Raw genomic sequence first — 11977 nt, forward strand, 5'->3', positions numbered from 1 at the left:
GGGCCTCCTGGCATGGTACCAGCTACTCTAGGAACCCTCTGCCTGGGAACCAGAGGTCAGCTCTACCCTCGTTTCTTCCCTTTTCCCTGTCTGGAATTGCCTCTAACCACACGCTTCTCACCTATCCAGATGTGCAAAGGCAAAATCACCCAGACAAGCAGGTAAACACCCAAACACCAGAAACACTTGTCACATACACAGGGACCTCAATTTTGTCCAGCGTTTTGCAGACGTTTGCTTACATACAGGCATTTCCTTTTCTATGTTGCTTTTGCATATTTTAAGCTTGCAAACTGCGCTATTCAAGGACTGGAACTTACACAGAACCGCTTTTCTTCCTTTTGGTGGACAGCCAGGAATGGAGGGTGACATGGGATACTGCAATTGCCGTTCTGTGGAGGGGGTCCCACAGTCTCTGTGTAAAAATGGAGAAGCAGACGGGAATTAAATAGAAGAAATGTAAGGGTAGATATATAGGCAAGAATGTTTCCCTTTGTGTCAACGGGGGCCCTGTGCCTCCCTCGCCTTGAAATTCTTTAGACCTTTGGCTCTGGGCGTGGTCTCTCTGTCCCAAAAGGCTTGTGCAGATTTTCATCTGGGCCTCTTCTACTTTTTACAGGCTTCTGCAAAGTCTTACCTTGTTCACAGGCAAACATCATGGGCATTTACTTGCTCTGACCAAAGGAGGATCCCTAATCCTAAAGTGGGCACGATCAGCCCTACTTTCCACGTAAAGGAACTGAAGCAATGACATAATTTGTTTTATATCACACATTACTAGAACCTAAACTAGTCTTCCATCTCATTGCTATTCTAGCTAGACTCATCAATGTCCAGGGCACTTAGGAAAGGGCTAGATATGAACTTTACTGAACCCAAAGTAAGGTGAAAAATCATCCCCTGGGATTTCAGTGGCCTCAGCCTCACTTGGATGTATCCCAAATGTAACCGCTTTGTTGGTGAGGAATCTCACCAATCACCCGTATGATTAAAGAAGCAGCCTGTTCAGAGAAATGTCAAATTGTAACAAGGCTAATTCTAAACTCCCTATTGTAATGGGAACATTACAATATGTGATTGAAATGCACAGATACTTTGAACACCCTATTTAAATGGTCATCAGGACCTCTAGTTCCACCAAACTAGAGTTGCTCAGAAGGAATTGAGTCACCCGGGCTGGGAGGAAAGTAGAGTGTAAATAACATAGGTCTCCAGCAGGAGAACTGTTTGTGTGCAGATTGCCAAGGAATCTTCATTTCCCTCAGCTTCCGCTTCCTGTTTTGTGAGATGGGGACAGGAGGAGGTAGAGGTTGGATCACATGGTCTTTCTGACACTGACAACTTAGCATGTTGTAACTAACTTGAGTTTTCTTATTTACACCCAGCAAAGGGTGGGTACATGGGGTGGGGAGACGATGTTAATTGTAGTGAAATGACCAATGGCCAGGTGTGAGGAGAGTAGTAATAAGCAAAGAAGCCTGAAAATAATTAAGATGAGAAATAATTCTCTGAATAATTGCCTATTGAATAAACGGCTGCCCAACAGACATTCAAACCCAGGTCCGAATTATTCCAAAGTTCATGTTGCTTCCACAGCGCCAAAATTGTTTTCACATCAGAAATTGTGGCCAGTAATATCTAGTCTCAAAAGGCTGACGTGATAATTAAAGAAGATCATATATATGGAACAACTTTGTAAACATGAAAACATTCTTCAAATCTGAAGGGTCACTTTGTTATGTTTTATTTTTAAAGGTGGTGCTATTAACATTTATATCATTGTCGGGAAAGGCTAACTACTGTGAATGTAATAGGAGCACATACTTTATTTTGAATTTTGAACTCTGATCTCCCATCTCAAATCTTATTTTCCTGCCATTGCTTTTAAGATTGAGAGACACTACTGAAGAATATTACATAAATTATGTGCTTGTACCATCTTTCTTCATCTCCTCATTCTTTTCTTTCTTTACATTTATTTTCTAGTGAGTGAGTAATAGCTAGTAATGTCCTCTCAGGACATTTGCGTTGAGGGTAAATTTTTGCCATGAGCTTCCTCTTCAATTTCAAGAAGCTTTACTAATGGATTTTTCCCTATCTCCTTGCTCTGTAAATCCAGGATGAGCTGAGCTTTGGAAAATGGTGAACATTCTCCACATCCTGTGGGTTTTATTTCCTATATATCTCACACAACTGTCCATGTCTCTTCATTTCTGCTACTGCCAACCTCATTCGAGGTACTAGCCTTTCTCATCTGGACCACTATAAATGGTATTCCTCTTCCACTCTTAATATCTAGAGTCAGCTCTGCCTTGAGCAGCCAGAAGGATTTTGAAAAATTAAGACTGAAATTTTTAGAGCAGTTTAAGGTTCACAACAAAACTGGGGTAAGGCACAAAGGTTTCCCATATACTCTCTGGCCCCACACATGCATGGGCTCCCCCATTATCAACATCCCCCAACAGAGCAGTGCATTTGCAACAATTGGGGAACCTGCATCGATACATCATAATACCTTAAGTCCATAATTTATATTAGGGTTCCTTTTGGAAATGTATATTCTATGGGTTTGGACAAATGTATATGACACGTATCCGTCATTATGTTATCGTACAGAGTATGAGTATTTTCACTGCTCTAAAAATCCTCAACACTCTGCATTTTAATCCTCAACTCCACTCACTGGCAACCACTATTCTTTTTACTGTCTCCATAGTTTTATCTTTTCCAGAATGTCATATAGTTGGAATCATACAATATGTAGCCTTTCAGATTGGCTTCTTTCACTTACTAATATGCATTTAAGTTTCCTCCATGTCTTTTCATGACTTGATAACTCATTTCTTTATAGCATTGAATAATATTCCATTGTCTAGATGGACGACAGTTTATTTATCCATTCATCCACTGGAGGACATTTTGGTTGCTTCCAAGTTTTGGCAGTTATGAATAAAGCTGCTATAAATACATCCGCGTCAAGGTTTTTGTGGGGACATAAGTTTTCAATTCCTTTGGGTAAACACGAAGAACCACAATTGCTGTATTGTATAGTAAGCGTATGTTTGTTTTTGTAAGACATTACCAAGTGTCTTACAAAAGTGGCTGCACTGTTTTACTTTCCCACCAGCACTGAATGAGAGTTCCTGTTGCTCCACATTCTCGCTAGCATTTGGTGGTGTCAGAGTTCTAGATTTTGGCCATTCTGGTAGTGGTATCTCATTTTTCTTAATTTGCATTACCCTGATGACATACGCATATGATGTGGAACATCTTTTCAAACACATATTTGCCATCTGAATATTTTCTTTGGCGAGGTGTCTGTTAGAATCTTTGGCCCATTTTTTAAACAGGTTGTTTTCTTATTGTTGAGTTTTAAGAGTTCTTTGAATATTTTGGATAACAGTCCTTTATTGACGTGTCTTGCAAATATTTTCTTCCAGTTTGTAGCTTGTCTTCTCATTCTCTTGGCATTGTCTTTTGCAGAGCAGAAGTTTTTAATTTTAATATAGTCCAGTTTATTAATTCTTTCTTTCATGGATCATGCCTTTGCTGTTGCATTTAAACGTCATCACCACACCCAAGGTCATCTAGGTTTTCTCCTGTGTTGTCTTCTAATTTCTAGGAGTTTTATAGTTTTTGCATTTTACATTTAGGTCTGTGATTCACTTTAAATTAATTTCTGTGATTGGTGTAAAGTCTGTGTCCAGAGTCACTTTTTATTTTTTATTTTTTTGGCATATGGCTATCCTGTTGTTCCAGCACCATCTGTTGAAAAGACTATCTTTGCTCCATTGTATTGCCTTTGCTTATTTGTCAATGATCAGTTGAATATACTGATGTGGGTCTATTTTTGGGCTTTTTATTCCAGAGGGATTAGAAAATAAAAGCCTTATTAATATATTATTGAGATACAATAAACTACATATACTTAAAGTTGTACAAAATGATAATTTTTGACATATGTATATACTCATTAAACCATCACCCAGTCAAGATAGTGAAAATTTCTCTCACCCAAAAAGTTTCTTTTGTGCCCCTTTTTACTCCCTCTCTCCACATTTCCCTACACTTCCCTTCTGGCAGTCAATGATCTGTACTTTTTCACTATGGATTAGTTTTCATTTTCTAAAATTTCTTTTTTATTTTTTTTTATTTTGGGGTTTTTTAATTAAATTTGTTGGGGTGACAATGGTGAGGTTTACATAGGTTTCAAGTCTACAGTTTTATAATATGTCATTTATATATTGCATTGTGTGTTCATCACCCAGAGTCAGTTCTCCTTCTATCACCATATATATGACCCCCTTTTACCCTCATCTATCACCCCCCACCCCTTACCCTCTGGTAACCACTAAACTATTGCCTGTGTCTAAGGGTTTTTGTTTCTACATTTGTTTATCTTCTTCCTTTGTTGCTTTCAGTTTTATATCTCACATATGAGTGAAGTCATATGGTTCTCTACTTTTCTGTCTGACTTATTTTGCTCAAAATAATAACCTCAATATACAGGGCTAATATCCAAAATAGATAAGGAACTCATACAACTCAACAACAAACAAACAAACAATTAAATTAAAACATGGGCAGAGGATCCGAAGAGATATTTCTCCAAAGAGGACATACAAATGGCAAATAGACATATGAAAAAATGTTCAACATCACTGATCATCAAACAAATGCAAATAAAAACCACAATGAGATATCACCTCACCCCAGTCAGAATGGTTATCATCAACAAGAAAAATAGTAACAAGTGTTGAAGAGGCTGTGGAGAAAAAGGAACCCTCATACACTGCTGGTGGAAATGCAGACTGGTACAGCCGTTATGGAAGGCAGTGTGGAGGTTCCTCAAAAAATTACAAATAGAATTACCATATGACCCAGCAATCCCTCTCCTGGGTATCTACCCCCCAAAAATCTAAAAGCATTTATCCATAAAGATATACGCATTCCGATGTTCATTGTAGCTTTATTTATGGTGGCCAAGGCATGGAAACAACCAAAGTGTCCTTTGATAGATGAATGGATAAAGAAGCTGTGGTATATATACACAATGGAATACTATTCGGCAGTAAGAAAAGATGAAATAGTATCATTTGCAACAACATGGATGGATCTTGAGATTATTATGCTAAGTGAAATAAGTCAGAAAAAGTTGAGAATCATATGATTTCACTGATCTGTGGTATACAAACCAAAAAACAACAAAAGAACAAGACAAACAAATGAGAAACAAAAACTCATAGACACAGACAATAGTTTAGTGGTTACCAGAGGGTTAGGGGGGTGGGGGTAGGAGATGAGGGTAAGGGGGATCAAATATATGGTGATGGAAGGAGAACTGACTCTGGGTGGTGAACACACAATGGGATTTATAGATAATGTAATACAGAACTGTACACCTGAAATCTATGTAATTTTACTAACAATTGTCACCCCGATAAACTTTAATTTAAAGTAAAAGAATATGGGATATAAATGGTGAACGTCTAAGTATTACCTTGTCTTGTACACCTGAAACTAATAAATTAAAATAAAATAAAAATAAAAAATAATAAAATAAAATAAAATAAAAGAATGTAATAAACATTTTCTCTACCTACAGGTAAAGTAGAGAATCCCTGCAATTCATGCATTGAATGTGTATTTATTAAGTACATACTGCTTGCCAGACTCTATGCTAGGCACTGGGGATTCCCTGATGAATAGAACACTGTGGACTGTACCTCTAAGTAACTCATCCACAGTCTAGAAAGGAGAGTGAAGAATCATTTCAATAACTACGTTTGAGTTGGCTTGAAATGAAGGCTGAAGCTTATGAATAAATCCTCAGAATTCTCTCCTCTTACGATTTGTGAATGTTTGCTATTCCCTTCACTTAGAGGATTGTAAAGGATATTATTATATTTCATATTTTCTACCTGCCACTCAATGTTGGAGTGTCCATCTTATCCTTTCCCACAGCTCTAGCCCTAACTTCTCCCCTGAACACCCTCTTCCAGGCTATCTTCAACAGAATCAAAATCATAGGGTTCCTTCCAAAGAGATAACTCTGACAGTATCGCTCCTGTGCTCTGTAAGTTTCAGTTGCCTTTGCCTATACCAGAGGTTTCAAACCCCAATGCCTCCTAAGTAAGAAAAGTGAGGGAACAGAATCTGGCATTAGAGAAACAAAAGAGTATAAAAGTGGAGGCAGTGGCCAACTAGAGAGCAGATGCTCCCTCTAAAAGGGGCAGCCACCACTCAACTCCAACAGGTTCTGTTGCCAGGCAGAAATACACCCTCAGTATTCCAGATGTTCTGTTATTTTTTCAGAATGGTATTCCGGACTTGAATGTGAAATCTCCTGAGTTTTTAAAAAAGTTGAAAATGAACTCAATTGGTTTAAAAACATCATGCAGGCCAACGCTTTTTAGGTAAAAACAAAATAAAATAAAATAAAAAATAAAAAAATGTCTCTATCTCTGTCTATCTCTATCTATCTATCTATCTATCTATCTATCTATCTATCTATCTATCTATCTATCTATCTATCTCTATCTATCATCTATCTATCTATCTATCTATCTATCTATCTATCTATCTATCTATCTATCTATCTATCATCTATCTATCTATATCTATCTATCTATCTATCTATCTATCTATCTATCTATCTATCTATGAAAGTAGTTCATGGGCTGCCAATCTACAATCTCTGGTCTTCAGGTTCAAGTCATTGTTCTATTGCCTAACTGTCACTGTCTATAACTGTTAGGCCCTAGTATCTCTCTGCAGTCCCTTCTCTTATCTTGTTCTCCTGCCAACCACACACCTCTTTAGCCACATCAGACTTCCTGGGCTCCCTCTGAACACATCCTGCACTCTTAGGCTTGCGTACTTTTGGGTCATGCTGTTTGGTTTTATTGAAATGTTATTCCCTCCCTTCCCTCATGAGCAAATTCAACTTATCTTTCAAAACAGCTGAAATATTGAGGTCCCTGGGAAGAGTTTCTGGATTTAGTAATCATTATTACATAACTCTTAGTTCTTATCTCTTTTAAAACACTTGTCACAACCTGGTGTCTGTCTGTCTATCTATCTATCTACCCATCCATCCGTCTATCTATCTACTATGTATCTATCTATCATCTATCCATCTATCATCTATTTATCAATCTATCTATCATTCTATCATATATATAATCTTTATATATATCATATAAAATCTTTCTCCTCCACCTGGAAGAATCCCCCACCTTGTGTATTGCCAGTCATTCATTTTTTATTTGTTCAACAAATGTGTGGAACTGTAGTAGACACTGTGACTGAAAGCTCTAAATGTTCCATTTAACCAAAATATAGGTATAACGTGATAAATGCAAGCAGCTTACGAAAGTGGTATGAGAGAGAGTTCTGTCCTCACTAGGAATCTACCGTGATACACTGGCATTGGAGGACTTTGATAATCATTTACTTTTCCATAAGGAACCAGGAGAGTACAGGTTATCTCTATTTTGTAAAGGAGAAAACTGAAACTCAGAAATATTAAGAAATTTGTCCAAAGTCAGACAATAAATAGGAGACAGGGCCACTACTATGAACCTAGATGTTATATCATGGAACTACTGACCTCGTATCACTATGCCTCAGCTGCCTCTCTGATGCTCTGGAGAGGTGCCCTGTCCATCCATAGCACGGAGACCAAACATTAGATGAGCAGGGGCAGTATTGAATCTATGGCATAGCAAGGCATTTTGGAACAGGTTTTACCATGACATTTGATGAAAATTAAAAGAAATACTTCCCACTCCTATTTAGGAGCTATGTGACCTCTGGCTAATCTCCCATTTTGGGCCTCCTGTTACTTTCTTGTAAACTGGTGGTAATAAAAATTTCCTTCTTGACAATTTGTTGAAATCAAAAAAGAAAAACAATGCAAAGGAAATGTGTAATAAGGATTATCATAAAAATTTGTCCATCATGTGCCAAAATGTGTATTGTTTGTCATGCAATACTCCCCAACAACTCCCCAAGGGAAGTATCATTGGTATTATTTCCATTTTACAGATGATAATGTTGAGGCACAGCTAGGAGTTGAAGCCTGCTCTGTTTGACCCAAAACAGAATGTCATATTGCATCTCAGGCATTAGGCAACAGTTAATTGCTGATATCTCTGTATAGTGCTATTTACTTTTCAAAATGCCTAAGGATATTTGACCCTAAGTTCAGCTGCCAGGGATAACACTTGGGATTCAAAGTTTAAACTCCACATTTAAAAGATTTCAAAATACGTGAAGCAGAGGTCAACAGTTGGAAATCATTTCAGCAAGAACCCTCTTCCTCCCCACCCACATCTCACCCTTCCCCATCAAAAAGACCCTATCCCATTAGATTCTGGAAATGCCTTGGCAGCACTCATTGCTGAAAAACACGTTTGAAGATGACAATATACAGAGAATATTGGCTCCTATTTGTTGTGGTACTTTTTTTTTTTTACCAGGTACTGAGGAAGGAATCGGTAGCTGCCAAAATGGAAAAGGACCATCAATCAGAGAACATGTTACCTACAGACCTTTAAGAATGGAGTGTTCTGGGGAAATCAGAGTGAAGACAAAAGGTGCACCTGTAATCATGCCTACATTTCATAATAGCAGAGCCTCCCTGAAGAGTTCAATGCTAGTGGTTCACTGAATCACTGAATGACTGCCGTCACATCCATGTTATTTCTCTGGATTAACAAAAAGGGGGGTGTCTTCACCCTAACTCTGTGGTTTGTCTGTAGCTTCAGACCCTGACCACAGTGACCTTTGCATAGAACAATGTGGTTCAAAAAGGATATTTGCATACAATACCTCAGTTTTCATAGCAACTTTTGAAGTTATGCAGAGTATGCACAATTGGCTGTTACGCAAAAGAGAAACCTGTCCTCTGAACCCAAAGTGACTTGCCCAAGGTCATCCAGCTATTCAGATGCAAAGAAATATGGGGCCAGAATTTTCACTTGTCAGAGTTCTTTTTTCCATATGAGAGTTTTCAGTGATTACGCGCCTTCAACAAGTTACCCCTGTCCCCAGAGACACACATTATTTGCAGCTAACTGAAAATTTAGGTTAAGCTTGGACTAGCTCTGTCTTCAAACTGGTACAAGTTCTCTGGAGTACACTTCCCTGGCAGCTTCTGAGCATGGGTGACAGTGAAATCACAAGGGGGTATAGCTGAGGATGTATCATAGGTGGAGTCCTATAATCCCTTGCTACTACCTTCCTCTGATAGGTATGACCTATCTCTGAGAAAATGCCTGCACTCTAAGTTCCATTCTTACCCAGAGCAGCTAACTCATTAGACTATCCTGAGTCAGTCTGTGAACATCAAAACTTTCCTTAACTTTTGGCTAAGTTGAAATGTAAATCAGTGTAAAGAAGGGACATCATTCTCTCATACCTTGGAAAGAGGAGAGATTAGTAAGAATTCTTACACTTTATGAATAAATCACAAATAGTATTCTGATATTCATTAGTTGAAAATCTGTTACTTTAGTTAGACAGATAATTCAAGGCTGTGCATACTAGAATTATGAATTGTTGTGCTCAAAGCCATAGAAAAAAGCAAACAGTATTTTCCATCCGACCAAAACTGATTACATTCTCATAGAATTGCAAAGGATACCAATTCTGGTTGTTTTGCTTTCTGAATCAACTTAAACCTGGGACTAAACCGGATTCAAATACAATGATCAAATACTAGCTTATCAGCAGTAACCACTGTCTCCCATCCAACATGGCCGTTCCTTAGTCACCTGCTTTCCAACGCCAGCCAAAATGCAATTGCATGTACTATGGCAGTGCCTGGAAACTCATCTGCAAAGCTGTTAAAGGCAGTCCCTGTCAGATAGCAAACCAGGACAGAGATATGAACACAAAGGCAATACAGTATTGCGAGAGCATTTGGATTGTGTGATAAGATTGAGATGAAAGCACCTCGTGTAGGAATAACTAAGTTGAGGTTCCATTATCACCAGAGTCTATGCAATGCACTATAATAACAGGTAGTATTTATTACACACTTATTATGTGCTAGTCATCCTTTTAAGAGATTTACATGAACTAACTCATTTAATACTAGGAGTATTTACTCTGTGCTCAGCTATTGTTCTAACAGCTTTCTGTAAATTAATTTAATCCTCACAATAGTCCTATGAGAAAAGTACTATTATTACTCAGAGAAATACAGAAACTTGCCCAAGATCATACAGCTAGCAAGAGATAGTCATGTTTGGAACTCCTGAAACCATAAGCTCTATAGCTTATGTTATCCTAATTAAAAAATTACATTTGCATATCATATGCATCGTCCTTTTCTTATTGGCAAAATGCCAGAAACTCTCAAGGAGTAACTGAGCTTTTCTCTGCAACTACCACCTACTAGGCAAAACCTCCAGAAGTTCACAACAGAAAAAGAACCAAGCCTATCATTTTCAATGTTAGTAGAATGAACCCTTATTTTGTTAAAAAAAAATCAAAACAATTAGGATATGTTGAACATTTTAGAGCTTTCAAAGCCTTACCCCACATCTAATCCTAACAACAAGTCTATGAATTCAGCTAGGAACTTATTTTTATTCTCATTTCACAGATGAGAAAACTGAAGCTCAGAGAGTTTAAGTTACTTCCTCAAGACCACACAGTTTGAAAGTTATAGAGACACGATTCAAAGATTCAAACATGTTCTGACCCTAAAATTGTGGTCTCTTAACTATTGCAAGTCATACTGCATGAAATGAATGTCTCAACCACCTTGGACTCAGAATGAATACGCTCGAATGCTGTAACAATGGCTTTAGGCTTACAAGGTTCTATCACTCACATGGTGAGAGGAAACATTTCGGCTTTTTTAACCTGACATTGCTATCACTAAAAATCATTAGTACAAAGCTAAGGATCCCCATTTTGGGCTGAGAGAACGAAGTTCATGAATAATCCCAAACCACAACACTTTGCTATGTGTTCTAACTCCGATATTGACTCTTGATAAGTCTTTGCTTTGCTTTGTGCCTAAGTTTCTATTGCAAATAGAAACCATGCAAATAGCACCTGCCCTACAAGGTCTGTCATGAAAAAAATTATCTGTGATCAAGTAATAATATAAATAAAAACAGAAAATACTTATGCAGTGGTAGGATTGTATGTATATAAAAGCTCACTAATGACTTCCCTTTGGTTTTGATAAGCATTGGACTTTACTAGTTAGGAGTTATAATTGCAAGTAATGGAAACCCAGTTGAGCTTACTATGGGAAAAAGAGAAACTAAATAACTTAGCTTACAGAGCTATTTATAATGAAGCTTATAAGGGTGTCTCACAGAAGCACAATTCTGCCGGGCCTCAGAAACAATAGAAAAAGAGACTCCAGGCTCCCAGCACTCTCTCTCCCTATAGGTCTCTGCTTCTCTTTGCATGTCTTCTCCTCTTCCTCTCTCTGCAGACCACTTTCTCCATTCTAAGTCCACATATGAGGATATGGCCACTGATAACCTCTCTGCAGTTTGAGTTAGGAGCCGAACTGGGCTGGAATCTCTTGGTTTGAAAGCACAGATGAGGATTCTGATTGCACAGGCTTGAGTCACATGCCCATCTTTTGGCCAATTAATTTTTACCAGGGAGTAGGATCATATTGGAGGAACATTGTAGTGCTCAGTAATCATGTGAATAGGGGGATTCCTTCTGGAAAAAGTGAAGAACAGTTTCCTTCAAAGCGGGGTTCTGGAAAGTCAATCAAATAACTAGGTTTCTTCTACAGAGACAAAGAGTATGCATGTTTGCCAACTAATGCAGCCTGAGGACCATACTAGTGAGATTTGGAGATGGGTTTCTCTGCCTGTACAAACAGATCTGTGTCCTCCCCCAGTCCTAGCAATGATTCATAAAATATCCAGGGATATTAGCCGTCATTTCTCCATCCTGTTCCATTCTAGAAAAATAGATGGATGACTAGTGG

This window comes from Rhinolophus hipposideros, assembly GCF_964194185.1.
Source record: "Rhinolophus hipposideros genome assembly, chromosome: X".
NCBI lineage: Eukaryota > Metazoa > Chordata > Mammalia > Chiroptera > Rhinolophidae > Rhinolophus > Rhinolophus hipposideros.